This window comes from Ursus maritimus, unplaced genomic scaffold (genome assembly GCF_017311325.1).
Source record: "Ursus maritimus isolate PB19 unplaced genomic scaffold, ASM1731132v1 scaffold_14, whole genome shotgun sequence".
NCBI lineage: Eukaryota > Metazoa > Chordata > Mammalia > Carnivora > Ursidae > Ursus > Ursus maritimus.
Window position 1 is genome coordinate 1,925,751 of NW_024423786.1, and position 16,863 is coordinate 1,942,613.

The 16,863-nt window shown below is 44.2% G+C and overlaps 1 long non-coding RNA gene across 1 annotated transcript; it reads right to left on the reverse strand.

The window, feature by feature from the left end:
- Positions 1–255: 255 nt before the first annotated feature.
- Positions 256–16,158, reverse strand: LOC103669485. The gene is made up of 3 exons (XR_570296.2): positions 16,057–16,158; positions 8,244–8,369; positions 256–2,279 (listed from the first exon to the last, which is right to left on the reverse strand). It is a non-coding gene; the product is annotated as an uncharacterized LOC103669485 (long non-coding RNA).
- Between the last annotated feature and the right edge of the window lie 705 nt (positions 16,159–16,863).

Genomic DNA, 16,863 nt, shown 5'->3' on the forward strand with positions numbered 1-16,863 from the left:
TTCCAGGTGCACAACATAGTGATCCAACAATTCTGTACGGTACTCCACGTTCGTCACCATAAGCGGGCTCTAAATCCCCTTCACCTACTTCACCCCTCCTCCCACCCCCTCCCCTCTGGTGGCCGTCCGCTTGTTCTCTGTGTTTAAGAGTCTGGTTTCTTGTCTCTTTTTTCCTTTGTTTGCTCATTTGTTTTGTTTCCTGAATTCCACATATGAGTGAAATCATGTGTCACTTGTCTTTCTCTGTCTGACTTATCTCACTTAGCATAATCCCCTCCAGGTCCATCCATGCTGTTACAAATGGCTTTCAGTTTTAGTTTTTCTATTCTGCTTTGTGACTCAATCTGAAGATCTCTTTCCTCTAATGGGAGAGTTATATTTACATTTGTCAGTATGACATTCGTTTGGTCTCAGCTTTGTCATAGTTTGTATGATGTTTTCTGTTTTTAGATGCTGCATTGTAGCAATTCCTGGTCACTTTTTTTTCCCCCATTTTAACATCTTTGGAATTGGGGTGTGTCTTACAACTGACGGTGCCTCACGGTTTAATAGGCAACACTGATGAATAAAATAATAGTGATCCTGCAATTGATACAACCCTAAGGTCTAATAAAATCTGGTATATATTTTAAAAGAGATGTGATGTATTTTCTCTGCATGTTATTGTGGTGCTTCATCCGTTAAGGAATTTGTATTCTGTTCCAGTGGTGATCTCTACATTTACATGTTTATGTAACACCTGTAACGTCTTCTTTGTCTTGTCTAAACAGTGAACAATAGAATCGGCTTCTGTCTCTTCTTCCTTCACCTCTTCCTATCTTTTCCTACCCAATTTTAGTCAATAAAACTGTTTTTCTTAATGGTTATCTTTTTATTCTTAAATATTCTTAAATTGGACAACACGATTTGTTAGCATTAAAGGCAAGGCAATCCACGAGCTTATTCTATCTTATTTATACATTGCCAGGGCATCCAACAATTACATCAATATCATTTAGCTCTCTCTGTTTAACAAAACACCTCAGAACGGAGAGGCTTAAAGCGATGAACATTCATTATTTGTCACAGTCCTGTGGGTTGGCTGAGCCTTGAGCTCCTCTGGGCCAGCTTGGCCGCACGGTCTAGTTAAGGGGTTGACAGCAAGATTGGTCCTGAGGGGCCTCACTCAGGGGTCTGGCAGTGGCTGGATGTCAGCTGGGGCAACAGCCATACACCTCTAATCATCCCGCAGGCTAGCTTGGGCTTGTTCAGATGGCCGCAGCAGGGCTTCCAGAAGCAAGAGAGGCAAGCAAGCCCCAACACCCAAGTGCTTTTCAAGTCTCCGCTTGTACTACCCCTACTTCCGCTCCATTGACCAAACAAGTCACGTGGCCAAGCCCAGAGTCAGTGTGGAAGAAAGGCCATTTTGCACAGTCTGCCCCACACTCTGGTCCATTCATCTTGTCCCCTTTTTGCTTTTGCCTTATGTCTCTTGTCAAATATTTCCAACTTTCAATCCTTTCGTGAAGGTTCCTCTGCCATCTGTTGGTTGGTCGGAGTTCATCCTCCAGTGGCCCCTGAAGAGGAGCTCATGAGCTACCTTCCTCCAGTCTGTGAGAAGGCACTGTGTGTGCTGGCTGCACTCAGCCATGGCCCGAGTCTGAGAAGAAGGAGGTTGTGGCTGGAATATACAGGCAGGGGGATCAGCCTGCTCGCCTAGCCAAACTTCCGTTCCTGGGCTGCTCTATGTCATTCAAAGTCAGCGGCCAGTCCTTGGGTCTCACTGGATGCAGACAGACTTGTTCATATCCAGGAGCCAGAATGGAGGTCTCAGAGACTTCTAGTGGAATTTACATTCCTGAAGGGGAGCTGACATCATCACCCCGGGGTCCTAGAAGGGACCCCTCACACCATGTGTCAGACTAGACCATTGTTCTAGCTATTGACTTGCTCCCCAGTTACAAGAGTAGACATCCACACCTGTTGCTATGTAACGTCCACCCAAAAGGAGCCAGGTATAGTTTCCCATGCTTTGACATGCTTTGGTCGAGGCATGTTAGCAGATGAGACGCAAGCAGAGGCTTGAAAGTGCTTGCATGGTTGGGCTTGCCATCTTGCCTGTGTCATATCCATAAGAAGAACATTCCTGGAGAGTCCGTTGGCCCCAAGGGGATGAGAGACATGTAAGCAGGGATGCTCCGGCTGACTCACAGACCGGAAGCAAGAAGTAGAGCTGCCCGGCTGCCACCACCTGAGGCAGGGCCACCTGCTGAGCCTAGGTCAGATCACCCCCAGCCAACCTGCGGTAAGAAATGGATATTGCTTTAAGCAACTGAGTTTTGAGGCGGTTTGTTATGCAGCAATGTTATCGTTGCAAACTAACTGATCCATGTCAGAATTTCGTTTGTGAGTGTCAGTGCCCCCGGAAAAACCCTTTAGGGCCCCAGTGGAAAAAGGTGACCTACTTTCCGGCTGGAGCCACCTCCCTTCTCAGGCTCAAGCTGAAACTGCTCCTCCCACAGCCCCTGAAAGCTGGTGACAGAATTCCGCCCAGGGATTAGCCAGGAGCCACACAAACGATATGGGTTTCTCGTCTTTTCCAAATTATCTTATCCCCTACCACTCCCAGACTCTAAAGTATCTCCGGCTCTTCACTCTCAGCCCCGTGATAAAGATTCAGAAGTCCTTTAATACGTAGTATTTGAATACTCAATGAGTACATTAGAAGGCCATTTCCTGAAAGTGTGACATGAGTTCAAAGGCCCACCATTTATTGTATCTAATGCACTAAATACACCACTGATATTATGAATAAATAAGCAAAGTTATAGTTCAGTGGAAGTTGATTTTGATTGCATTTCGTTTAAAACCTAGCTCTAGTATTCTGACACGGACACACATTTTAATGGGCTGCTGGAACCCTCTGACAAAACAGGGGGTAAAATTCCATTAAATCTCCTTTGGCTCTTCCAAAGTTGGTGTTAAGGGAAACCTGTTTGGCCCCAAAGGAAACTATCCCTTGCACTAATATACTTGCTTAATCACTCAGCAGAATTAAAACTGGATTCTTTCCTGCTGTACTTCTCAGAACTTTTAATATGCTAATGCACATTGTCGAGCTCTGAGAGGGGAATTAGCAGGCAGCATTTCCAAAGCCAACTTGGCCCTGGAACCCTGAGAACTTCTTGTGCTTAGGGCATTTGTATGATTAATATCAGCCATGGAACACAGTTTGAGAAATTCTGCTCTTTTCCAATGGCCTACAAAGTAATAAATCATTTTGTCAGCCACACAGTCATATTTAAATCCCACCTTCCTGGACCTAAATTGACTATCCCCCCCCTCCCCCCGCCCCGTGGTAACCTTTTTATGGCTCTAGCACACTTGAATGGAATAAAGGATCAAGGCAGGGGGCGGGTAGGAAACCACTAAACAGGTCAGAAGTAATTACAGTGAAAACACTTTCTTCAGTTGAACACAGTCTCACAGGTCTCTGAAAGAGTCCACGGTTATCTCGCTATTCACCCTACCACACTGGGTCTTTGAGGGAAGCTTGCGACTGGGCCTGCACTAAGAAGGAAAAGTTTTGCAGCGTTCCAAGGAATGCTGGGCTTTTTTTGGCACCGGCCAGGACACCTTTTAACTCTTATTGGTAAAAAGCGGTGTCTCGTGTCTTGCAACCTGATCATATGGTACAGCCGCATATGGACTCACTTGGAGTATAACAAATTTGTACAGGTTCAACATTTAACAGACACCTGCCCTCGGAAGTCACAGCACTTCTTCAGCGAGCTCCTGGAAACCAAAGCGGAACCACTGAGCCGATCATGGCAAATTACATAGCACCAAAAACTACATACGTGCTCTGGGTTAAATAGCATCCAAATAGAGCATTGTTTTCCTCAATGGAACTCGGCTTCATTTAGTTATTTCAATACAAACAAACACAAAAATAAAAATGAGAATGAAAATGCCTCTAGCCCACTTGGCCCTCCAGAGGTCATTAGAACAGCACACATGATCTTGTACCCACATGGGTTGGGGTCTAAAGTCTGCATGTATGGAAAAATCAGTGATAGTCCAAATTGCCCTTAAAAGTGCATGACACATGGTGTGTGCCCCTCAGTGAGATCCACCCAGGCCAAGAACTAGAGGCATTTTTCATGAAGGAAAAAATAATGCTACCAAGGGGCATCATGGAAGTCTCCAACGAATGGAAAGGTATGTCTGAATCTTGGACAAAATACCCAATATGGTAAAATTATTTTGTTTCCCCAAATAATATATTGGACTTTTCTGCAATTTTAAATAAACTTGCAAAGTGCTTTTTCTTTTCTTTTCTTTTAAGATTTTATTTGTTTATTTGACAGAGAGAGAGACAGCCAGCGAGAGAGGGAACACAAGCAAGGGGAGTGGGAGAGGAAGAAGCAGGCTCATAGCGGAAGAGCCTGATGTGGGGCTTGATCCCATAACGCCGGGATCACGCCCTGAGCCGAAGGCAGACGCTTAACGACTACACCACCCAGGCGCCCCAACAAAGTGCTTTTTCTTGGACACCTGACAAAATGGTGCTAAAATTGAAGTAGAAAAAGTTACATAAGGAGAGTCAAGAAAACATTGAAAATGAAAAGAAACTTACCCTAGCACGAGTTAAAGAATATTATAAAGTTAGAGGAATTAAAGTATTATGTTACTGTGATAGGACAAACAGACAGACCCGTAGGAAAAAAGAAAGTACAGAAATGGACAGAAGTAAATAAGGAAATTCGATAAAGGAGAAAGTTAGAATTTCAAATCAGAACACTCCAGATGGAGTGATCAATAAATAGAATTGGAATAACTAACTCAACACTTGGGAAAAAATAATAATAAATCTGGATCTCCACGTCATTCTTGACACCAAAATAAATCCCAAATGGGTCAAAAATTTAAAGATTTTAAGTAGACAAAGCCATAAACACACTAGAAGAAATATTGAAATTTTTTAAATATTGCATTTTAAAAAAATCATCTTGGGGTAGGGGGAAAACATGTCTGACCATATTGCAAAACCCAGAAAACAACAGAACTTTAAAAAATTCCATAAAGTCAAAAGACGAAGGGGGAGGGGGAGAATATTTGTAATGCATTACAGGAAAAAAAATTAATGTTTGGTATCATTTCTATCTCAAGCCTCAAATAAGCCAATAACAAAATAAAGCAAACCCATAAAAGGAAACTAGGCAAAGAAATTGGGCAAGAAAAGTTACAAAAGAATACAAATGCACAGTAATCATATGCTAAGATGTTCAACTTTGTTAACAATACAAAGCAAAAATAAAAACAGGATAATAATTCTCGCCTAACAGAAGAGCTCAGATGAAAGAGCACAAAGGCTGGTGCTGGCCGAGATGTAGGCGTTGGGTGCTCTCACACCCTGGGCGTGCAGGCTGCTGGTAAAAACCCTGAGGGGAAAGTATGCACACCTGAACAACATCCAATGGGAAAAGGACAGTTTCTTCAACAAATGATGCTGGGAAAACTGGAGAACAATGTGCACAAGAAAGAAACTGGACTACGTTCTTATACCACACATAAAAATAAATTCAAAGTGGATTAACGATCTGAATGTGAGACCGGAAATCATTAAAATCCTAGAAGAGAGCACAGGCAGTAACTTCTTTGACATCAGCCGTAGCAACTTTTTTCTAGATATATCTCCTTGAGGCAAGAGAAATAAAAGCAAAAACACACATCAAAATAAAAAGCTTTGCACAGTGAAGAAAGCAATCAACAAAGCTAAACGGAAACTTATGGAATGGGAGAAGATATCTGCAAATTACATATCTAATAAAGGGTTAGTATCCAAAACATATAAAGAACTTATACAACTCCACACCCCAATTTACAAATCGGCAGAAGACGTGAACAGGCATTTCTCCAAAGAAGACACGAAGATGGCCAACAGACACATGAAAAGATGCTCAGCATCACTCATCATCAGGGACATGCAGATCACAGCTATAATGACATATCACCGCACACCTATCCAATGGCTAATCAACAACACACGAAAGAACAGGTGTCGGTGAGGATGTGGAGAAAAAGGAACCTCACGCACTGCCGGTGGGAATGCAAACTGGGGCACTGTGGAAATCACTATGGAGGTTCCTCAAAGAGTTAAAAATACAACTACCCTACAATCAATCCAGTAATCGCACTATTGCATATTTACCTAAATACAAAAACACTAATTCAGAGGGATACATGCACGCCTACGTTTATATATATATGTATGGAATGGACTGTTACTCAGCCATAAAAAAAGAACGAAATCTTGCCATTTACCATGACATGGATGGAGCTAGAGAGTATAATGCCAAGTGAAATATAAGTCAGTCAGAGAAAGACAAATACCATATGATTTCACTCATACGTGGAATTTAAGAAACAAAGCAAATGAGCAAAGGGGAATGAAAGAGAGAGAGAGAAACCAAGAATCAGACTCTCAACTATAGAGAACAAACCGATGGTTAACACAGGAGAGGTGGGTGGGGGAATGGGTGAAATAGGCAATGGGGATTAAGGAGGGCACTTGTGATGAGCACCTGGTGTTGTATGGAAGTGTGGAATCACCATATTGTACACCTGAAACTGACATTACACTGTACATTAACTAACTGGAGTTAAAATAAAAACTTTAAACAAACTGCAAAAAATTATAAATTAAAATTATAAATTAAAAAAAAAAAAGTATGCACCCCTTTTGCCCAAGAAATCCCACTTCCAAGAATCTATCAGAAGAAGAAAATTATTAGAAGCTCAAAAAGCTGCACTTACAAGGAAATGCATCACCATATTTACAATTGCTAGACAAGAGCACAGAAAAAAAGAAAAGAACCAAAATGGAATGAGATCAGTGAGAAGCAGTTACGTATATTCTGGTACACTCCCTGCACCATACCATGCAGACTCCAGAAGTGATGGTCTGTATCATTAACATGTCTGTCAACTGTCAAAGCATCAAACCAAATTATAAAAAAGGAAATGTGGGGGCGCCTGGGTGGCTCAGTCATTTAGCGTCTGCCTTCGGTCCAGGGTGTGATCCCGGGGTCCTGGGATCGAGCCCCGCACCGGGCTCCCTGCTCTGCTGGGAGCCTGCTTCTTCCTCTCCCACTCCCCCTGCTTGTGTTCCCTCTCTCGCTGGCTGTGTCTCTCTCTGTCAAATAAATAAAATCTTAAAAAAAAAAAAAAAAGGAAATGTGATTTCTTTTGGCAAATAGTATGTACATTTATCAAAACAAGTACATGGCATTGTTGTCTAGAGCAATGCTTGCCAAAAAGCTTTTGTTGTTGTTATTCTTGGGGGTACTGTTTCAATTAGTTTACTATGCTTACATAAAATTTTCTATAATCAATGTTTCAAAAGTGAAAAAAGTCATGAGTAGATGGGCAAGGAAAGCCAAGAATTTTTTTAATGTAATGAAGGGGCATTTGCCCTTGCTGATGGTAAAGCATATTTTAAAGATGTAACCATTAGGACAGAGTGAAAATGCCGCAAGTGCAAGCGGAAATTTGAAATGCAGAGAGCTAACAGAATGTCGAGAAAGTGATCCAGTTACATGGGGAAGTTTAGTTTACGACTAAGGTGGCATTGCAAATTAGTAAGAAAGAGACGAGTTCTGGATAAATGGTGGTGGAGAAACTGCTGCATCATTGAGGGCAAAGAGGGGCACTCTCCTTTCACCACGACTGATCCCAGATGCGTAAAAACCAAAGACAAAAGACGACTAGAAAACACAACAGGAGGATGTGTTTACAATCTTCACGTGTGCGTGTCGGGGGAGACATCTTCTAAGCATGTGAATCCCAGAGGCCCAAAAGAAAAAAGATGGACAAATTTGATCCACAACAAATTTAAATTTCTATAGTGAAATGTACCATAAACAAAGTTCAAATATAAATCTCACGCAAGAGAAAAATAGAGTATTTCCTATCAGTACAACAAACTCTGTCTGCAAAGATATAACCAACATCTTAACCGCAATGATCTTTATTTCCTTCTTCATAAAGGTTTTGCATTTTCTTGATTTTTGTTATTGACTATAATACTTTCATAAATGAACAAAAAAATCCTTTTTTAAAAAAAACTAAAACCAAAAAACATTGGGAGGAAGCGAAATTATTCATAAAAAGTGTTGACATAGGGGATGGAGAGTAGAATTTTCTAAGCTTAAAGGTAAAAGAAGGAAAGAAAATCCTTTTGTGTGTGGGGCCAGACTTACACATCCAATGGCATCCTTGAAATCTCCTCTTGGGCCTCTGGTAGACATCCCAAACTTCCTCCCAGCACAGTGCAACTTCGTGGTTCCCATATCCATGGAGGGTGGGGGTGATCTAAACTTCAACTACTGAAACAAAATGAAGTCAATGTATTACTTTTTACATGAGTCCATCAAGACGTAACTGGGTCTGCTGGTTTTTGCTAAAAGCTCTTTAGTACTGTCATCAGTTGGGAGGAAATAGGGGGCAAGAGGCCGCCATGCCCCTTCCTCCTTGAGCACCTGGCCCGGAAGTTGCTCATCTTATTACCTCTCACGTGCCATTGGCCAGAACGAAGTCACATGACTGTACCTAGCTGCAAGGGAGACTGGGAGATGCCATCTTCATTCTGGGAAGTCGTGTGCCTAAATGAGATTAGTCTGGGAGGAGGAGAGGCTGCATATCAAAGGACCAGTGGTCTTTGGCATAATTACAGCATAGCATGTAATGCATAACCTCCTTGGTAAAAAATACACTGTCTGCACTCACACACACATGCACCTTGAGGGATGGGAAGACACTTAGAAAAATATTGGGAGTTTGGGTGAGTTTTACTCACTTCTTTGAATTTTTTGGTATTGATCAAATATTTATAATGGGCATATTTTTCAGTAGCTTTTTTTCCCCCCAAAATGAATGGTATAAATTAAATCTAAGGTCAGAGCTTCCTCATGAAAGACACATAACCCATAGAAGCCTCTGAGTTTGGTCTGGCTCTTCAAACCTGTCCCAAAGCGAGGCCTTTGTATACTTCAACAACAAGGTGGGCTGCAGGATGCCCGCAGGGAGGGGGGAACCTGGAGCAAGACACCTCCTCCGGGTGTAGAGCAATTTCAGGAGGGGACTGAACTATGGGCCCTCAGCAGCTAACGCTCAGTTGGTGGAATCAATCGTTGGAATGTATCTCCATGCTGGAAGGGGAATCTTAGTGGTATATGAGGGCTTACACTACACCAGGGACAGATACGAGGCATGGCCTGGAACAGGAAGAAGAAAAGAAAGGAAAGTCAGAAATAGCATTTTACAAATATTATGTGCCATGTGTTTGTCACTGTGCATGTTACCTTCTTCAATTCAATAGTCTTGCAAGCTGAAGGCTTAAGGTCACCATTTTTATATGTATGGAAACTGAAGTTCAAGGATATTAGGAAAACCTGTCGAGGAAGAGGCAATAGAGAAATAATAAAACAAGGATTCAAACCCAGACAGGATATTTTGTCACAAAACCACTTTCTACCTCTGGCATTAAGTCATGAAGATTGAGACCTTCTTTGGTTTGATTCACATGAAAATTGCTAACGGCATCACAAAAGACTTTTAAAACCATGTTGGCAATGAGAACAAAGAAGGGAAAGTTCTGGAATAAGAGAAACGTAGTGAAAACAGATTAATAAATAGAAGAGAGGCGCCTGGGTGGCTCAGTCGGTTAAGCGTCTGACACTTGTTTTCTGCTCAGGTCATGATCTCGGAGTCCTGGGATCGAGCCCCCACATCAGGCATCAGGCTCCCTGCTCAGCGAGGAGCCTGCTTCTCCCTTCTCCCCCTCCCTCGGCCCCTCCCCATCCCATCCCCTGTTGGTGCTGTCTCTCTCTCTCTCTCTCAAATAAATAAGTAAAATTTTAAAAATAAATAAATAAACGCAACATATGCTCTTGCATTGGGGGAAATTGTATAAAGGGCAACATGAGGGTTTAGGCATAAATTCAGTATGGATTATAGGTACGGTAACAGTTTTATTATTGATGTTCAATTTTCTGATTTTGATAATCACACCATGGATATGTAAAATAATATTCTTGTTCTTAAAATTACATGTGTAAGTGTTTAGGGGTGGAAGGTCATGACATATGGAGTTTATTCTCAAATATTCAGAAAACAATTATATGTAGAACAAAAAATGAAAGTATATATATATCGAGAGAAAGTAAATGTGGCAAAAAGTTAATAACTGGTGAACCTAGGTGAAAGATGGGTGAGAATTTATTGTAATATTCTTGAAATCGCTTTGCATGTTTGAAATTCTTTCAAAATGAAAGGAGAAAAAGAAAGATCTCCAAGACAGGAGAGCCAATAGGATGAGGGAGTCTCCAGCCATCCTAGAGGAACACAGATCTGGTAAGTCTCCTGAGGGGCAAGTGTTGCAATTGATAAAAAGTGGATTATGATCATTATCGACTGATGAACTTGAAGCTCATCCTTGGGAAAATTCTGGAATGTGTTTTCAAATGGATGGGCTATGAATATTTAGAAAAGATTGTAATCTCTAGCAGTCAATATGAACTCCCCCCAAAAAACAAATAAATATATGCAAATTAGGTCAAACTAAGCTCATTTTCTTTTGTAAAGTAAATTAAAGAAATGATCACCTGCACAGTGTGTCCTGATTTTGGCAAAGCTATTTACTAAGTTGCTCATAACATCTTAATGGCTCAGAAGACAATGCAACCCTCGCAGGCATTTTACAGCAACCTGAACACCACCACTCACAATGAAGACTGAATCTCCCCGGGGGTAGCGGTGGGGTGGTAGTTTCGTTTCTAGGGCTGCTGTAAGAAAGTATCACACACTGGCACCACTACAGCATGAAATTTATCTTCTGGCAGTGCTGGAGGCTGGAGGTCCGAAATTAAGGTGATGGCAGGGGCAGCAGTTTCCTTCTGAGGACTGGGAAAGGTCTATTCCAGCACTTTCTTTGCCTTGTAGATAACCAGCTTCACTTGCATGGGCAACCACACTGTATGCATGACTGTCCCCAGATCCCCCCCCTTTTTTTTAGATTTTTAATTAATTTATTTGACAGAGAGAGAGAAAGAAAGACAGAGCAAGCGCAAGCAGGGGGAGCAGCAGAGGGAGAGGAAGAAGCAGGCTCCCTACCAAGCAGGGAGCCCGATGAGGGGCTGGATCCTGGGATCCCGAGATCATGACATGAGATGAAGGCAGACGCTTAACCAACTGAGCCACCCAGGAGCCCCGAAGTCTCCCCTTTTGATAAGGACACCAGTCATATCGCAATAAGACCCACACTAATGACCTCATTTTAACTTGATTACCTCTGTACAGACTCTAACTCAAATAAGATCACATTCTGAGTTGCCAGGGAGTTAGGACTCCCACATATGAACTGGGGGGGGGGGGACACAATTCAACCCATAACAATAGCAGTGCCTGGGGGATATCTAGCAAAGTGCCACAAAGCCTTGCTCTGTTAAACTCTAGCAAGAAAAGACCACAGGAGACCCTCTCTTCACACTTGGGGACCAGCTAAAGATCCAAAGGGAAAATGATCAGTAGGATGATGAAGCAGCTGGTATAACAGATACGGAATGAGGGGGCGGGTTTCCATGGCCAGAATCCCTCACCAGGCCGGTGACACCGCCCTGTTATTCCCCACACACGCTCTTGGGTGGCGTGAGGATTAAATGAGAACTGGGCAGGAGGCATGATGCAAACAGCACGGCTCACATGACCCACTAATCACCGGCACCACCACCTGCTGGAGATGGAGTCAGAGCCCCAGCAGGAGTGCCAGGTGCAAGCCAGCATCGACGTGCATGGGCGACAGCACTCTGTTATTTCCTTTACAGCTGTCTTTAGTAGGTCTGGGAGATGGGGAGGTGTTTGTGCCACTTTGGTTTCTGTTCCTTCCCAATTCCCTGCCTTGATCCCATAAACTTCTGCCTCTGTGACCCTTGGGATCTCCCCCTTTCCAAGGATGTCTCTCAGTTCTTGTCTTTATAGAGACTTAAAGCTTCTTTCTGAACATATTCCAAACTTACCCTGAGGTCCTCCTCCATACCTGTTTCCCAGGTGTGCCCCACAGGGTCTTAACGTGCATCATACCCAGACCCATATTCCTATCATTGATTCAGAGTCAAGAACGTTTAGGGAATGCTTTGCATTTTTACTGCAGGATTCATCAGAACCTTTAATTCTGCATTCTGATTCTCCAATTAGGGATATGGAACACAGCCTTTCTCAAATGTTTCTATCTCAGAACCCCCTTTTTCCAAACATCTGGAGAAACCAATGTCCTGTTTCCATACGTGCTGGTCCGCATTCAGTGTCTTTGCTTCCAGTTGGTCCACGATAGACAGCTACCCACCAAAGTCTTTTTTCCCTTTTTTTGGACACGGAACTACACTCCACTTCCCACCCTTCCTCAAAGCTAGGTGTGACCATGTGCCCTCATCCTTTCCAATGGGACGTGAGCAGGTGTGAGATTTGCCCCCTCTGGACCTGATCCACAAACTTGCTACGTACCCTTTTCTGCACCCTTTTCCTTCTGGCTGGTCAGGAGATGAACACCCGGGGGCCCTAGGCAGGGCCACTGTCAGCCAGAGTCCCTGAACCACTGAAGGACAGCTACCTTGATGACCTGAATACCTGCCTCGGGCTTTGCGTAAGCAAAAGATCATCTCTATTATGTCAAGCCGGGAAACACTGAGGCCTGTTACTATTGCAGCCTAACTCTCACTGCCCCATTTGCTCCTTCACTCCCTGTTATTCTGCATGAAAGAAAAATAAACTTCCTTTCTCGTTAGGGAACTATCATTCAAATTCGATGTTAGAGCAGCAGAGCCTATATACCTTAACTTACACGGTATATAAATAGAGGTCACCGCATCATAATGCAACAGACGGTAATAATTAGTTACAACTGTGTTGAGAAGCTACTTGCTTAAAAAGCAAGATCTGAGTATTCGTGTACTTAGGATCTGAGGATTTCATTGCTGGGGAACATGAAATAATCTTGGGATATAGAGAGAAATTTGGCTTCCAGGAAGTTCATGATCTTTGAAAACCCCTCAGATCTATTAGATTCAGGGTGCAGCCTTGCATACCTGCGGGCTGAAGGCTGGACTGTCTGAGCATGCTCTTTCACAGAAGGGGGAAAGCATGGCTTCGTAGCTAGATGACTCCCTTCCCCATGCTTCCCTGTGACGGATTCCGAAAGCGGAAGAGCCTCCAAAAGAAATATGGTCCATATCTCTGCCTCAAGACAGGATACAATCAATATTATCAGGAAGAAATGGCTTTCTGTCCCATTTTCAAGATTTTTGGGGAAAGGAGTTTCCGGTGAATGTCACATGCCTCATCAGGGAGAATGACGTCGAGTTGCTTTATAGTTTATCAGAGCCCTTTTTCACATCCGTTTGCTCTCCTCGCTCGTCCTCCTAATAACTTGGCTCTGCCTTTATCCTCCGGGAGTCTGAGTTACAGGAGGCCAGGAGGCCACAGGAGCAGTGCCAGGTTAGGATACCGGGGTGCGATGTCTCACCCCAGCCCCGCTTTCCTGTCACTTACCAGCCTTGCCTCTCGGTCATCCAAATCAGTGAACGCTCCCTGACCATCTATTCTCTGGAGAGCCTGAGGCAGGCCTGTGAATGCACCACACAGGTGAACAGGACAGAGCCCTTGGCCTCCGGGAGCTTTTGGGCTTGATGAGAAGCCATGACAAGTGTGGACGCATGCTCCAAAATGAAGCTCTATAGGGTGAGCTCCATGTGACAGCCACAGGCAACGATGCTCTGAGCCCTTGAGACCGAAACAGCCAATAAGGAAATCAACATGAAGGTGTTGCAGCTGCTAGAACCCCTGGCCCTCCCGTACCCACAGGTGCTGAGCCTGAAGGTGCAGGCACAGCCCCTACACACACAGACACACACACAGACACATAGACACACACAGACACATAGACACACACAGACACACACACAGACACATAGACACACACAGACACACAGACACACACAGACACATAGACACACACAGACACATAGACACACACAGACACACATACACACACAGACACATAGACACACATAGACACACACACATAGACACACACAGACACACAGACACACATACACACACAGACACACACAGACACACACACACACAGACACATAGACACACATAGACACACACACAGACACATAGACACACACAGACACACACAGACACACAGACACATACACACACATAGACACACATAGACACACACACACACAGACACACAGACACACATACACACACACACATAGACACACACAGACACATAGACACACACAGACACATACACACACACACACACACACACTTACCTCTGGCCCTGTCAGGTCGTAGTGGCCTCGTGCCTTATTGCCCACAAACCTGAGGAGGAGGGGGTGTGGCAACATGCATCCCAACCCTCCAACTATAAGAGCTAGAAAGTACAACAACCCTTTTTTCTTCAGGGTCCATTTCTTAGGCTCTGTCAAAGCCAGGGCGTGGACAGGTGACCTGGCTTCTGTCAATCAGAGGCACCCACAGGACACCTGGAGGTGGAGGTGGAGGTGAGTCAAGTCACCCAGAGGTGCATCAAGGTCCCCTGACGAGCTCTGTGAAGTGAGAGTGTGAGGCAGCTGTGGAAGTTTCTGAAGTGCATGCCCTCACCGGGCACAGCAGCAGGAGATGGGGGCCTTTCTTCTGACTGTTGCCCTGGGACACACCGCCCCCGGGGCTCGAACATCCAAGCCTGCTCCCGGGGCATCCCACACTAGCCACACTGAATTCCACTACCGACAACAAACAGCTCTGACCCGCTCGCTTGTTCCTTCCCTGATAATCACCGAGCACCGCCTTTGTGCCAGGTGCTGAGGGTCCTGCAGTGAACAAGAAGGACGCATTCCCTGCCCCTCGGGGGCTAACGTTCAGGATGAGAACAGAACCAGCACAGACAAAAAACATTACTTAATGGTAACTTTGGTTCCTGTTTCTTATCTCTCCCTTTCAAGTTGCTCCTTGTTGCTTGCTGAAACTAAAGTTGAAAGAAGAATCTCTAGGTTCCCTGCATCCCGTCCCCCACGCCGATGCTCACGCTTCTGCAGCAGACTGTGGGTGTCAAGCCCTCCATTTCCACAGTCCACAAACTACAGTGTGGGTGAAACACTACTTGATTCGTGTCAACACGTTCTAGCTGAAGTTCCCATGCTACCAGGATGGCCAACCCTTCCCTTTCCCCAGAGTTGCATCCAAGTTCCGGGGGTTAGGGGTGTCTAACCAACACTGGAGCCAGGCCAAGGGGTGTGCCTTCGCATGCTCAGGGTCCATCATCTGTCTGCATTGATCCACGAGAGGTCCACTGCCCCTAGGTCCTTGGTCTTGCAAGAGTCTCCACGTACCTCCATGGGCCTCTCTGGTTCAGTGGCTCTCTCCACCACTGGGGCCCCAGGAGGATACGCAAGCCTCTAGAATGGTTACCTGAAACCCTCGCTGGCCAAGAAGCTATGGAGTCATTGCTTCTCTTTGGGTTCTGGCTGCCAAACCTCCCCACACTTAGTCTGGCTGAACAGGGCATGGGTCTTCTTTATTACGTCTCCTCCAGAGACCCCCCTGTTTCTCAGTTGGGGAAAGGGTACGGGAAGAAGATCCATTACTGGAATCTAGGTTTCCTCCCAAATGTATTACACATGCCAAGAATTCATTTCTTTCTTGAAAGAGCCGAGCCTTCTGAAATCAGAAGAGAGCATTTTTTCCATTCCCCACCTGCCAGGTTTTCTGAGGTCCTGATTCCTCCACCCCCCAAACCCAGAGGCAATGAGCCTGGAGCACTTTCAACTTTGAAATGGCATAGAGAAGCAAAGCATCATAAGGAAATATATGATGAAGGAAGAAGGGTGGGAAGAAAGAGAAAATATTTCAGAAATATCACTCCACAAACAAGAAGATACAGCAGAAGAACCACAGCAGGAGAGTAGGAACGAAGACCAAGAAAAGAAAGCTGATACCACTCACGTGTATCCATTTGTCATCCTGTGGCAGGCTGTTTTTTGGGGCAGGTTGTTGAATTAAGTTTGAAATAATCAGGTTGGTTATTCATTTTTTCACTTATAAGCCTGGTTTTCCCTAGTCAAGGAACTGCCCAAGGCAAGTGATAGACAATAGTTCAAGATAGGAACCAGATTCAGGAACAGTAATTCGGATGGGTGTACTTTTCCTTTAAAAGGTGGCGATGTCATGGGGCAGGAGCGGATATGTGGGGAGAAAAGTGACTTCTCTATCAAGGAAAAGCCTCCCAGAGGCAAATCAAAACCAAAGGGAGCCAGGCACGGGTAGATTAGCTTCAAGGCACCAGAAGGAGGAATAAATTAAAACGAAATGGCAAAATATACCCGAAGGAATACAGGAGAAGCAACTCAACATTGTAAGAAAGTGAAGGCTACACAATGAAGCAGTAAGTCACTTCTGAGTAAGTACACGCTCATATATAATCTATTCGAAAAGCACGTTCCCTGCAACAAGGTTTTGGAACATCAGTATATTTGATCATATTAATCCTTCATTAATCATCTGGCAAATCATCTGAGAATCAGCAAAAATCTCGGAGAGGCCAGCTTCCAACTTAGCCTCTCCACCCACAGGAAGCCCTAGCTCCTGACACCATGTTTCACTTCCTCTAGAAACAAATGAATGAGGGGAAATAAAGCAGCCACATGGGAAATCAAACAGAGTCTTCAGAGCAAACGGAGAAAGGTTCATTAGCTTAGCACAATCATCTTGTAAACAAAACCAGAAGCAGGAATAGAATCAGGTGTCCAAAGA